Below are 8,848 nucleotides of genomic sequence, written 5' to 3'. Positions count from 1 at the left end.
TATACACCCTGAGCAACTAGGATTTACACCAGGAATGTAAGGCTAGCTTAACATTTGAAAGTCAATTAATATAACACACATTAGCAACAGAATCAAGAACAAAAAGCACATGATCATCTCAATAGACATAGAAAAAGCATTTGACAAAATACACCATTTCAGAATAAAAACACTTAACAAACTAGGAATAGAAGGAAACTTCCTCAGCCTGATAAAGGGCATTTATTAAAACTCCACAGTTAACATAATACTTAATAGTGAAACACTTAATGCTTTCCCCCAAGATCAGGAGTACGAAGCCCAGGATGTCCACGCTTGTCACTTCTATTCAACATTGTATTGGAGTCAGGGCAATTAGGCAAGACAATGAGATCAAAGGCATCCAGAATGGAAAGGAAGAAGTAAAATTCTATTTGCAGATGACATTATTTTATATATAGAAAATTCTAAGGAATCCACGAAAACACAATTAGAATAATAAATGAATTCACCTAGGCTGGGCGCAGTGGCTCATGCCTGTAATCCCAGCACTTTGGGAGGCCAAGGTGGGCGGATCACCTGAGGTCAGGAGTTCAAGACCAGCCTGACCAACATGGTGAAACCCCATCTCTACTAAAAATATAAAAACTAGCAGGGTGTGGTGGTGGACGCCTGTAATCCCAGTTACTCGGGAGGCTCAGGCAGGAGAATTGCTTGAACCCAGGAGATGGAGGTTGCAGTGAGCTGACACAGTGCCACTGCACTCCAGCCTCGGTGACTGAGTGAGACTCTGTCTCAAAACAAACAACAACAAAAAACATAAATGAGTTCAGCAAAGTTGCAGGGCACAAGATTAATATACAAAAATAATTGGATTTCTACATACTGGAATGAACAATCAAAAAATAAAATTAAAACACAATTCCATTTACAATAGGATCTGCAACAGCTGAATAATGGCCATCCCAAAATACCAAGTCCTAATCTCTAGAACCTGGAAATGTTACCCTATAAGAAAAAAGGGTCTTTACAAATGTGATAAAATCCAGGGGATTACCTTAGGGAGATTATTCTGGATTATCCAAGTGGGCCCTAAATCCAATCACAAGTGTCCTTATAAAACAGAGGCAGAGGAGATTTGACAACACAGAAGAGGAGGCAATGTGACCAAGGAGGCAGAGACTGGAGTGACATGGCCACAACTCAAGCAATGCTGACAGCCACCAGCTTGAAAGGGGCAATGAACAAGTTCTCCTCTACAGACTCCAGAGGGAGTGTGGCCCTGTTGACACCTTGATTTCAGACAGATTCAACTGATTTTGAACCTTTGGCCTCCTGGATGATGACATAATAAATTCCTGTTGTTTTAAGCCACCAAGTTTATGGTAATTTTAAAAGCAGTCATAGGAACATAATATGACATGAAAAATAATTTTGAAAACATAGGAATAAATTTAGCAGAAGAAATGCAAAACTTATGCACTAAAACCTACAAAATATTGTTGAAATTAAAGAAGACCTAAACAAATGGAAATTTTCTATATATAAAATAATGTCATCTGCAAATAGAATTTTACTTCTTCCCTTCCATTCTGGATGCCTTTGATCTCATTGTCTTGCCTAATTGCCCTGACTCCAATACAATGTTGAATAGAAGTGACAAGAGTGGACATCCTGGGCTTCCTACTCCTGGTCTCATGTTCATAGATCTGAAGGCTTAGTGTAATTAACATGGAAATACTCTCCAAATGGATCTACAGATTCACTGCAATACCTATCAAAATTCCAGCTGTCCTTTTTGGACAAAAATTGACAAGCTGATCCTAAAATTCATATGGAAATGCAAGGGACCCAGAATAGCCAAATCATATTGAAAAACAACAAAATTGTTAGACTGGGTATTGTGGCTCGCGCCTGTAATCCCAACATTTTGGGAGGCTGAGGCTGGTGGATTGCTTGAGGCCAGGAGTTCAAGACCAGCCTGGTCAAAATGGCAAAGCTGTCTCTATTAAAAAAACGAGGCCGGGCGCGGTGGCTCAAGCCTGTAATCCCAGCACTTTGGGAGGCCGAGACGGGCGGATCACAAGGTCAGGAGATTGAGACCACCCTGGCTAATATGGTGAAACCCCGTCTCTACTAAAGAATACAAAAAACTAGCCGGGCGACGAGGCGGGCGCCTGTAGTCCCAGCTACTTGGGAGGCGGAGGCAGGAGAATGGCGTAAACCCGGGAGGTGGAACTTGCAGTGAGCTGAGATCCGGCCACTGCACTCCAGCCTGGGCGACAGAGCCAGACTCCGTCTCAAAAAAAAAATAAATAAATAAAAAATAAAAAATAAAAAAACTAATAACAAAATTGGAGGACTTATACTTCCTAATTTCAAAACTTATTACAAATATACAGTAATCAAGATAGTGTGGTACTGGCATCAAGACAGACGTAGAGATCAATGGAATAGAATTAAGAGTCCAGAAATACACAAGTACATTTATAGTCAATTGATTTTTGATTTTTTTTTTTTTTTTGAGACAGGGTCTCACTCTGTTGCCTAGGCTGAAGTGCAGTGGCACAATTTTGGCTCACTGCAACCTCCACTTCCTGGGTTCAAGCTATTCTCCTGCCTCAGCCTCCTGAATAGCTTGGACTACAGGTGTGTGCCACCACACCTGGCTAATTTTTTTTTTTTTTTTGTAGAGACAGTTTTCATCATGTTGTTCGGGCTGGTCTCGAAATCCTGACCTCAAGTGATCTGCCTGCTTTGGCCTCCCAGAGTGCTGGGATTACAGGTCTAAGCCACTGCACCCCCCCGGCCATTTATATCCAACTGATTTTTAACAAGGGTCCCAAGACCCTTGAGGAAATGATCAACAAGGAAAGAACAGTCTTTCCAAAAAATGTTGCTGGAACAACTGAATATTCACATGCGAAGGAATGAGGGCAGACCCCTACTTCACACCACACACAAAAACTGACAAAGTGGATCTTACATTAGGTCTTTGATCCATTTTGAGTCAATTTTTGAATTCTTAGGAGAAAACATAAGTGTAAATCTTCATGAACTTGTATTAGGCAACAATTTCTTAGATATGACACCTAAAACACAAGCAATACTCTCCCCCCGCCAAAAAAAGGTAAATTGGACTTCCTAAAAATTAAAATCTTGGTGAGGCATGGTGGCTAACACCTGTAATCCCAGCACTTTGGGAGGCCAAGGCAGGAGGATTGCTTGAACCAAGAAAGAGTTTGAGACCAGCCTGGGCAACATGGCAAAAATCTGTCTCCACAAAAAAAAAAAAAAAAACCCCACAAAAATTAGTCGGGTGTGGTGGTACATGCCTGTAGTCCCAGCTATGGGGGGCTGAGGCTGCAAGATCACTTGAAGCAGGGAGGTCATGGTGGCTCACACCTGTAATCACAGCACTTTGGGAGGCCAAGGCAGGTGGATCGCTTGAGGTCAGGAGTTCAAGACCAGCCTGGCCAATATGGTGAAACCCCATCTGTACTAAAAGTACAAAAAATTAGCCAGGCATGGTGGTGCATGCCTGCAATCCCAGTCACTCGGGAGGCTGAGGCAGGAGAATTGCTTGAACCCGGGAGGTGGAGGTTGCAGTGAGCCGAGATCACACCACTGTACTCCAGCCTGAGCGACAGAGCGAGACTCTGTTTCAAAAAGCAAGGCAAAATAAAACAAACTTAAACACTTTTGTCTTCCAAATAATACCATTAAGCAAGTGAAAAGACAAAACGAAGTAGGAGAAAATATTTGCAAATCATGTATCTAATAAGGAGCTTGCGTCTAGAATATGGAAATAACTCTTACGACCAATAATAAAAGGAAAACTCAATTTAAAACTGAGCAAGTGATCTGAACAGACAGTTCTTTTTTTTTTTTTTTTTTTTTTTTTTTTTTTTTTTTTTTTTTTTGAGATGGAGTCTTGCTCTGTCACCCAGGCTGGAGTGCATTGGTGAGATCTCAGCTCACTGCAACCTCCACCTCCTGGGTTGGGTTCAAGCAATTCTTCTGCCTCAGCCTCCCAATAGCTGGGACTACAGGCGTGTGCCACCACACCCAGCTTAATTTTTGTATTTTTAGTAGAGATGGGGTTTCACCATATCGGCCAGGCTGGTCTTGAACTCCTGACCTCGTGCTCCACCTGCCTCAGCCTCCCAAAGTGCTGGGATTGCAGGCGTGAGCCACTATGCCCAGCTAAGAGTTCTTCAAAGATATTCACATGGCCCATAAGCACATGAAAACATGTCCAACATCATAAGACATTAGGGAAATGCAAATCAAAATCTCAATAAACACTGCTTTGTAACTCACTAGAGTAACTATAATTAAGACTATAGATTATAGCAGATGTTGGCAAGGATGTGGAAAAATTGGAACTGTTTTATTGCTGGTGGAAATGTAAAATAGCGCAGCTCTTTGGAAAATAGTCTGGCAGTTCCTCAAAAGGTTAAACATAGAGTTACTGTATGACCCAGCAACTCTACTCCTAGATGTAAACCCAAAAGAAATGAAAACATATGTTCCCATAGGAATTTAGCTATAAATGTTTATAGCAGCACTACTTAACCAGAACGTGGAAACAACCGAAATGTCCATCAGCTGATGAATGGATAAATAAAATGTAGTATATCCATACAATGAAATGTTATTCAGCAGTAAAAAGGAATAAAGTAGTGATATACACTACGATATGGATACCTTGACAACATTATGCTAAGTGAAAGCAGCCAGTCACAAAAGACTAACATTGCATAATTCCACATTAAGGATATGTTAAGAATAGACAAAGCGACAGGGATACAAAGCTGATTAGTGGTTGTCTACAGCTGAGGTTTAGAGGGTTGGTGAAAAAAAGGGGAGTGACTACTAATGGGTACTGGGTTTTTTTTAGAACATTGTAAAAATGTTCTAAAATTATTATGGTTATATTTGCACAACTCTGTGAATATACTAAAAACCACTGAATTTTATGATTTTTTAAATCAAAACAATTTTTTTTTGGTAGAGACAGGTTTCTTCACTATGCTCCCCAGGCTGGTGTCAAACTCTAGGCCTCAAGTGATCCTCCTGCCTCAGCCTCCCAAAGTGCTAGGATTACAGGTGCAAGCCACCATGCCCAACCCCACCGAATTGTATCCTTTAAATAGTGAATTGTATGGTATGTGTATTAAATCTCAGTATAGATGTTAACAATTTTTCTCAGTGTATACTTGAAATATTTTGGACGATTGCCTGTTTATGAAACTGTTGAAAGAAATAGAAGACAATAAATTTAATGATCTTGTATTCTTTGCCAATGCTTGTTGGTTGAGTGGTAGAAGAGCTTTACAAAGATTTATTGTACTGTTAACTCCAAGATTCTCTTGTAACAAAAGGAATGGTTGTGTCAGGGCTCAGAAAACAATACTCCAGAGTATGGCACTTTGGCATGCTAAGCACTTTGAACTAAAGGAGATGGCAAGGCCTTAGAAGCAGCCTCAGAAGCAAAGTCTTTCTCTGACCTTCTCCTGCCCTCCTGTCTGCTGCCCTTCCTTCTGCTCCAAGGCAAGCCATAGAAACTAGAATTCTAGCTGGGCCTGGTGGCTCACACCTGTAATCCCAGCACTTTGGGAGGCCCAGGTGGGCAGATCACTTGAGGCCAGGAGTTTGAGACCAGCCTGGCCAACATGATGAAACCCCATCTCTACTAAAAATACAAGAATTAGCCAGGCATCATGATGGATGCCTGTAATCTCAGCTACTTGGGAGGCTGAGGCAGGAGAATCGCTTGAAACTGGGAGGTGGAGGCTGCAGTGGGCCGAGATCGTGCCATTGTACTCCAGTCACTCCAGCCTCAGCAACAGAGCGAGAATCCGTCTAAAAAACAAAAACAAAGGCTGGGCACGGTGGCTTATGCCTGTAATCCCAGCACTTAGGGAAGCCAAGGCTGGTGGATCACAAGGTCAGGAGTTCGAGACCAGCCTGGCCAATATGGTGAAACCCCATCTCTACTAAAAATACAAAAATTAGCTGGGCATGGTGGCACAAGCCTGTAGTCCCAGCTACTCGGGAGGTTGGGGCAGAAGAATTGCTTGAACCCAGGAGGCAGAGGTTGCAATGAGCTGAGATCACGCTACTGCACTCCATGCTGGGTGACAGAGTGAGACTACGTCTTTAAAAACAAAAACAAAAACAAAACAACAAAAAACTGGAACCTCCGTCCCCCAAACCCGCCATAAAACATAAAAATTTTTCTCTAAATTTCTCTCACCTTTCTGCTGAGAGCTAACCATAAAAAATATTCTCTGACTTCCTCATTTGATTGTCATAAATCCTCATTTTGGAGGGGTCCTCCCTGTAAACCAGAAAGTATCTGAAACAGGTCTCAATCAATTTAGAAGTTTATTTTGCCAAGATTAAGGACGTGTCTGGGGAGTGAGGCTTGTGCCTTTCTCCAAAGGTGACTTTCAGGGCTTCACTGTTACAAGGGAAAAAGCAAGCTGGAGGGGAAAAAGGGAGGGTACACTAATCCACACGTTGCAAGAGAAAAGGAGCAGGTAGGGGAATAGTCAATTGGTATTTGTTTCAGGCTCAGTAAATCGGCATACAAGATAAGGTGAACACACGGTAGATCCTTGTAGAGATATTTAACATTTTATCTGTAGCTATCCACTTAGGAACAAAAGCAAAGGCAGTTGCTTGCATGACTCTGCGTTGAATTTAATTTTTTTCTTTTGGCATAGTGAACTGGGGTTCCAAGTTATTTTTCTTTCACATTCCCTATACCCAAAAGGATTGTTATCTAGAGAGGCTAAGAAAAATCTGGACAGGCCTTGCTGGGTTCCCCCCCTCAGTCTATTTCTGTCAGATCGTACTCTTTTTGTCCTGTCACATTTCTACTTACTGTCCATTCTTCACCAAACCTAACCATAAAAATGGACAGTTTTCCCTGGGTCGTTGAATCTTCATTTCTGAAGGCTTCTGTGTCAGGTAAAACTTTAAATACATTCATCAAACTTTTTTCTTGTTAACTTGTCTTTTGTTATAGGAGTGTCTTCTATGACCCTTATGATGGGTGAGGAAAGGTATCACACTTTTCTGCCCCTATAGTTGACAAGTATTTTATTTTTTTAGAGATGGCGTCTCCCTCTGTCACCTTTTTTTTTAGAGATAGGGTCTTGCTCCATCACCCAGGCTGGAGTGCAGTGGCATGATCATGGCTCAATGCTGCCTTGAACACATGGGCTCAAGTGATTCTCCTGCCTCTTACAGGCTTAAGTCACCGTTCCTAGTGGACAATTATTTTAATAATCAAGGCTGGGAGTGGAGGCTCATGCCTGTAATCCCAGCACTTTGGGAGGCCAAGGCAGGCAGATGGCGAGGTCAGGAGTTTGAGACGAGCCTGGTCAACATAGTGAAACTCCATCTCCACTAAAAATACAAAAAATGAGCTGGGCATGGTGACGGGTGCCTCTAATCCCAGCTACTCAGGAGGCTGAGGCAGGAGAATCGCTTAAACAGGGAGGCCGAAGTTGCAGTGAGCCAAGATTCGAGATTGTGACACTGCACTCCAGCCCGGGCAACAGTACAAGACTCCGTCACAAAAAAAAAAAAAAAAAAAAAAAAAAAAAAAAATCAAGACCAAAATATGGCAGTGCAATTTGTTTTCTCATTGATGTCATAAAGCATATGAACAAACTAAATTTCAAGTTCCCCCAAAAGTTTATTGCTGATCTAACTACACAGGTCCGAAAATTTATGTAGAAACAGAAACTTTTCATAATACAAATCTTGATAAAACATTACAAAAGCTACTGGATAATTGACTAAGTATGCTGCAACAGCATCCTGAGCTTCCACAGTAGGCCTGAAGCAGCAAATAAATGTCAGAGGAGTGGGGACTGAACACCCTCCTGCTTTCTTGATTCCAGCAAGATCTAGATACCAGGATTTCCTCACCCCAGCTGCCCAGATACGGGTGTTATTCTTAATTCCAAAGCAGCTTCAAGTCAGGAAGGTCTGATTTCTAGACCCAGCTCTGCTGGACAGTTGTGAACGAAAATTATACACTATCATTCACCCTTTCAGTGCTTTATTTCCCAAGGCATGTGATGGGAACAATGAATATCTGTCCAGTCTACTTCACCAGCCTGTGAAAAATCAGAGTGAGTGAACACATCTGAAAGCATTGGGTAATGATGAGGCAGGTCATATTGAAACATGCACTGCTGGAGTCTGAACCAAGTTCTGCTGCTGAAGACCTGTGTGACCGGGGTAAGTCATGTAAATACGAACGGTCCCCAACTTGTAAAACGTTCTTTTCATGTCCCCAAACTGGTAGGAGCGAAGAGTGTCGGGGCGTTATTGGAGCCGTTTCTCAGCGCCACACGGTGCACATCAAGAGAGTAGGTGTCCTCGCAGTCAGTTTCTAAACTCTGGCTTCTCTGGCCCCGCTCTCTTATTTACAGATGAAGAAGGCTTAGAGACCGAGTGACTTGTCCACAGTCACACAAGGAGTATTGTTTGTTTGTTTGTTTATTTATTTATTTTTGAGGCGGAGTCTCGCTCTGTCGCCCGGGGTGGAGTGCAGTGGCCGGATCTCAGCTCACTGCAAGCTCCGCCTCCCGGGTTTACGCCATTCTCCTGCCTCAGCCTCCCAAGTAACTGGGACTACAGGCGCCCGCCACCTCGCCCGGCTAGTTTTTGTATTTTTAGTAGAGACGGGGTTTCACCGTGTTAGCCAGGATGGTCTCGATCTCCTGACCTCGTGATCCGCCCGTCTCGGCCTCCTAAAGTGCTAGGATTACAGGCTTGAGCCACCGCGCCCGGCCACAAGGAGTATTGGTACAGAATCGATCCCCGGGCCACCGGGTCTGTG

This window comes from Rhinopithecus roxellana, chromosome 5, assembly GCF_007565055.1.
Source record: "Rhinopithecus roxellana isolate Shanxi Qingling chromosome 5, ASM756505v1, whole genome shotgun sequence".
In the NCBI taxonomy this organism is placed as follows: Eukaryota; Metazoa; Chordata; class Mammalia; order Primates; family Cercopithecidae; genus Rhinopithecus; species Rhinopithecus roxellana.
The sequence above is the reverse complement of the archived record's forward strand: the minus strand, read 5'-3'. Positions refer to the sequence as shown.